Source organism: Elephantulus edwardii, unplaced genomic scaffold (assembly GCF_000299155.1).
Source record: "Elephantulus edwardii isolate Elephantulus edwardi_28Jun2011 unplaced genomic scaffold, EleEdw1.0 scaffold00309, whole genome shotgun sequence".
In the NCBI taxonomy this organism is placed as follows: domain Eukaryota; kingdom Metazoa; phylum Chordata; class Mammalia; order Macroscelidea; family Macroscelididae; genus Elephantulus; species Elephantulus edwardii.
The window spans coordinates 2,046,667-2,052,621 of NW_006400059.1; positions in this window are offsets into that span (position 1 = coordinate 2,046,667).

Here is a 5,955-nt window from a genome sequence, read left to right on the forward strand (position 1 = left end):
TTACATGTGGAATGATTGCCTAAATCTCAAAGTCTGAGGAAGGAATAATATTTCCTTAGACATCTGCACCAGCGTCTGTAAATTTTTGGTAGAGGCATAGGCTAAGTTTTAACTGATTGGGGTAGAATTAAGAGTGTGCTGTGTTTTCAAGGAAAAAAGTTAATAAGTGTATTGTAGGGTCTAGGTGGAGGGGTGTTTGCTCTAGCTTCTGAGGTGGTCTTCTGCTGCTAAGATAATCAGACGATTAGCTGTTGGGGGATCTAGTAAGTTTCAATCATCTGAGTTTACTGCACATGTAAGCCTGTTTACTTGATCTTTGAATGATCAGAGCTATGTCACAGAAGTCCAGGAACTCTGGACTTTAGAGAATTGCACAAGGATTTAATCTAACCAGCTGCTCCATGAAATAAAGAGGGGCATTCTCCTGCAGTGTGATTTACTGCCTCTGAAAACCCAGTTGAGAGTCAACTAGGAGTCCATTTCCACTCAGCAATACATAACAACAACAGAGAAGAAAAACAAACTCAACTGTGGAGTTTAACTACAGCTGATCTGTCATTTTCACAGAATTTTTATACAAAACTAGAATAAGGTCATTCCCCAAAGCCATGAAATTTCTCACACCGTAACCTGGAGGTCATTAATAAAAATTTTGTTTACTCTTCATTTACCATCCATCCTAAGAAGCGTGGTTTTCTGGTTTCCAAGGGCAAAGTGGACTGAAGGGGAAGCTGCAGGAGGGATGCAAGGGCCCATTGACAGCAGAATCACAGGAGAGCCGGCAGATGGTGACATGAGAAGAGAGGAGCATCCTTAACCCTGGTTTAGGGGGATAGACGAGTATTTTCTTTAGAAATGCTTCATTCACCCCAAATGGTGAAACAATTCTTGAGAATTACCAGATGTATGAGCTGTTCTGATTTTTATAAGTGATGATCACGTATTTATAGTTTTAAAGATTTCGTGTCCATTTATTTGTCAGCATGGTTGCCTTTCGATTTTGTCATTGTAAATACTTGTTTTAATAAAATAATTATTTCCTTGATCCGTGAGGCAATTTAGGGGATTTTGGGGGAGTGTGGTAAGACAAGATATCAATGGTGAGAGAGGGTATCAGTGTGCTCATTTTATTTGGTGCAGATGGGAGCTATGTTCAAATTAATTAAGTGGGTTTAAGTGTGTCAGAGATGAGAGGGTGGTTTAGGATAGAACAAGGTTCAGAGCCTTTGTTCACAGGGTTGCAAGAAAAGTAGCTGACTCGATGGCACGTAACAACAACAATGAAACCTTTGCTTCTGGCCCGTCCACACAAATTGGCCTCCTATATCACTCACGTGTCACTCCTGTGTTACTCAGTTCCCTGAGTCTACACATCACTGTGGCAACTCAAAGATTAACTGTCCCTTGTTGACCTTTCCACAATTCTCCTGACTCATTGCTGATATTGGAGACCAGGAGACAGACCATCTCCACGGCCCCATACTCTCTCCTCATAGTCTGTCACCCTGAGACATAGTGGGTCAAGTAGAGATTCACAGGAGAAAGAGTCAAGGTAAAGTCAAGCCAAGAGTCTGGGAGGAAGCTATCCACAGTTATGGGAGGAGGGTGAAATATTATGATGACCAAGAGTAAGTAAAAAATGGGTAGACCAGAAGTCTAACACAGAAAGACCATGGAAAGAGGCCTCCAGGTGCTCACTAAGGTCTAGGGGTCTGCCAGTCTGGTCCACAAAGGCAGAGCACATCAAGAAGGACCTCATTTAAAGCTTTCAAAACCTCAGAAAAATCACCCTCACTGGTAAAAAGAAAAGGGCATCATGACAGGACTGAAATACCTGCTATTTCTTTATCCCTGTTTTGCTTTTCTTTGCCCCCTTTCATATTTTATATAAAAACACAGTCACCAAAGAGAGTCACCTAGATTCCAGACAGAGCAGCCAACAGCTGATTGTAAATAGCATGCTTGCTGCCATCACCGCACAGGGTGAGAGAAATTATTTTAGCCTCCAGGACTTTTAGGCTGATGTTTCCCCAGTGAAACAAAAAACAAATACATTTCTTTGTATAATGAAAACAGCAGAGGAAATGAGTTTGATGGGTTGTGAGTAGTTAGAAGTGGGGAAGCACCACATGGCTTTCTGTTGGCACAGGCTGGGTGTCCAGATCTCTGAAAGCACTGGAAAGACAGCCTCTGGGGGAGGCCCAGGTCCTGAGTTACCATCTCCTCTCCAGCATCTCCAAGACAGAGGGAGTGGAAACCTAATAGAAATGGAAATGAGCAGGGGCTCAGAAAGAAAAAAGCCGAAAAGCTTTGTATGGCTTTGGCCCTCAGTTTATCTGTGTATACAGTGGAGCTCAAATGTGAACATTATTGGGTCATTAAGAGATAGTGCCCTGAGTAGGCAGGCGCTCATGAGATGAAGCTCCTCCTTATTTCCCCTTTGTTGTTGTTATGTGCTATCAGGTCAACTTCTACTCCCAGGGACTCTGTGGACAACAAATGGAAACCTTGCCTGAGCCTGCTCCATTCTCAGAACCTGTGCTATGCTTAAACCCATCTCTGCAGTGATTGTTGCAATTGTCCTCTGTAAGCGTCTCTTTCTCTGACCCTCCACCTTGATAAACGTGATGTCTTTTTGAGACAAAGTTTCACAGTCCTTGCCTCTAAGGAGCACAGTGGCAGCACTTCTAGGACAGATTTGCTTGTTCTTTTGCCAGTCTATTCTATACGCTACAAAAATTCCATTCAATACCCACCACAGACACCACCAAGTAATATAAACAAATTCACTCTTCATTTATCCCGATGACTGGGTTCCAAAGGCTAGGTCATTATGTGGAAATTGGTGTTATATGAAAATGGAGGATGACTACATCAAATCACAGAGTGGAGGATTAACTGTATCATTACATAAGCATTAAGAGTTCTTTGTTATCTAACTGCCAAGTTGCATCATTAGGTTACTGCCAAATGACATTGTCGCATAATGACCAAAATACATCATTACATAAACATCAAACTACTGAGAATTAGGACCAGAAGTTGACATATTACCATGATCATCACAATCAGCATTACTCTCACTTCAGCTTACATTATCATCAGACATATACAGCTAATGCACTAAATAGTTGGAAAGTAGACTTTTAACTATTGCTGTAAATGCAAAATGTCAAATAATGATAATCAACAAGGGAGGGAAAGTCGCCTACGATTTGATGGCACTTAACAACACAGAGAGAGACCAGTTGGCCTAGTGAACCGAAATGATGCTACCAAGCCAGAAGTGGGTGACTTTAATCCGTGGCCCTCAGGCCTGTTTTTCATTGTTTTTGTTCAAACATTCTTCTAGGTCATATAGCCCTGGTGTGTTCACTTGCCGTACAGAGGTAACTTGTGGCTGCTGTGATGCTGAACACTGTGACACTGACATGTCAAATGTAATAACGGTTACTCATGGCGGACAGTGTTTGGTGGCGCTCCCTGATTAAAACAAACTTGGAAGCAGGAGTGGCATCCACTTCCATAATAGCTTGTCTCCAGAAACCCTATGAACCTGGAGAAAGGATGAAAGTCACTCAAGGGTCGAGGACTTTCATTCATAGGATCTGTATGAGTCACCTACGGCTTTCATTTATAGGGTCACGATGAGTTGCCTACGACTCGATGGCATTTAACAATAATAACATTTATTTAGCTTTTTTTTTTTTTAGAGGACATGGTCCCTCACAACACTGCTTTTCTGAAACAAACAATATTTCATACTTCATGCCAACTTTCTTCTTCTTCCACATTCTTTCACCAATATATAAATAACTTCCTTGAAGGGTAGCCTTAGAAGAATTGCCTCAGTCTCCAATATCCAGGACCCAGCTGCAAGTTGCTCTGAGAAAGTAGTCATCTTGTTAGCAAAATACCTCTTAAGTCAGACAGACAAGAAGCTTGCCTTCCACTTACATCTGGTCTTAGAAATATCACAAGCTCTCGTCGTCACCACAGCCTGAGAAGCTTTTGAACAGGGATTTTCTGCATCATAGAACAAGCAACTTCTGTAAACTAAAAATTGACCAGCAGTTGTCCCAAACACTCTTCAGGAAATTCTATTGTGACATAGAACTGGCCAGACTTGGGGCAGGAGAAGGCATGACAGGTTGTGTAGTCAAGAATGTAATTCCTTTTGGTTAGACTTCTTAGCACTAAGACAGATATCCTGTCATCAGCGGTGTGTGCTGTCAAGTCTGAACTGACTCATGGCTGACCCTCCAGCAGACTTCCAGAGGCAGTTTACTCACACAGGAAGAGATCGCCCCTCCTTCTCCAGCAGACCAGTTGGTGGATTCAAACCGCATGCCTTTGGGATTTCAGCACAGCTCCTTACCACTAGGCCACTAGAGCTCCTTGTAGTGCTGCTTCATTCAAATGTTCAGCATACAGAACTGAAGAGGATCCCGAATGCCTATGAAAGTTGGGCAGTGAGCTTCACCCAACCCACTTGTCCCAGTCAGCCATTCAGATATTTTTCCATCCATCAAGAATTCATCAGCTAGCTTCCTGAAGGGCATCAGTCACAGTGCTAGGCACTAGTTTACAGACTACTGGAATACACATGACTGACAGAGCGTCTGTAAGCACTGTGATGGGGAAAGCACAGATGCTGTAGAAATACTGAGGAGTGGCATATACTCAACCCTAAATGATAAACAAAGGCTTCCTCTAAGGTATTTTGAACTACATCCAAAGACACTAAAAACTCAAGCTCATTGCCGTCAAGTTGGAACCAAACTCATAGTTGACCCTCTCCTGAGTTTTCAGAAACTGTAAGTTGCATGGGAGGAGTTTGCCCATCTTTCACCCTGGGAGCACCCAGTGGACTCAAACTACACACCTTTGGGTTGGCAGCACAATTCCTACTCCTGGACCACCAAAGAGATGCTGTTGTTGTTGTTATTGTTATTATTGTTGTTGTATGCCATCAAGTCAGAACCAACTCATAACTGACCCTCCAGCAGGTTTCAGAAAGCTAATCTCACGGGAGGAGACTGCCCATCCTCGTCTTGCAGTACAACTGGTGCATTCACACTGTGTACCTTCGGGATTGTAGCGTAGCTTCTTACCACTAGACCACCAGACCTCCTATGGAGATACTTCTTGTTGTTGTTAAGTGCCGTCAAGTCGCAGGCGACTCATAGCGACTCTATGAAGGAGAGTTCTCAATGCTTGGGTGCCTTTCATCCTCTCTCCAGGTTCACAGGGTTTCTTGGAGGAAAGCTATTACCGATGTGGATGCCACTCCTCCTTCCAAGATAGAGATACTCTTGTTGTTGTTGTTGTTAAGTGCCTTCGAGTCGAGTCGTGGGCGACTCATAGGGAGACAGACGGCCATAATCGCTCAGGTTTGCTCCACCCAGGTGGCTGTGATCCTTTGGCCAGAGAGGATGGTGCTGTGTATGTGGGAGTTGTGTTGTGTTGTGTTGTGTTGTGTTGTGGCAGTCTCTGGAGAAAGGCGACTCTGCCTCCAGGAGCCAGGGAAGCCACGCTTGGCCTTGCATTGAAGGCAGAGTGGCTTCAAGCCCAAAAGCAGAGATACTAGACAAGGAAATAAATAGGGAACAATATTCAAGGCTGAGAGTTGGGGGGTTGTTGTTAGATGACCCCGATCCCTTTTTTAAACTTTTATAGATTTATTTACAAAGTTCGAATACATTGTTTTTCACAAAAGATCCTTCCTATTTCCTACACCCTCCCCCACCAATTGAATTGTGCAACTCTATGATTAACAACCTCCCCCCGCCGCCCATCCTCACCCGTCTGCTTCCCTTCTCCCTCTCCTGGATCCTCATACTCATCCTACAATAAGGGTTTTATATAGTATTTGTCCCTGTGGGACTGAGTTCACTCAGCATAATGCTCTCCAGTCCTTCCCAAGTTAGGTAGTAAGTTGACCCCTGACTCTTA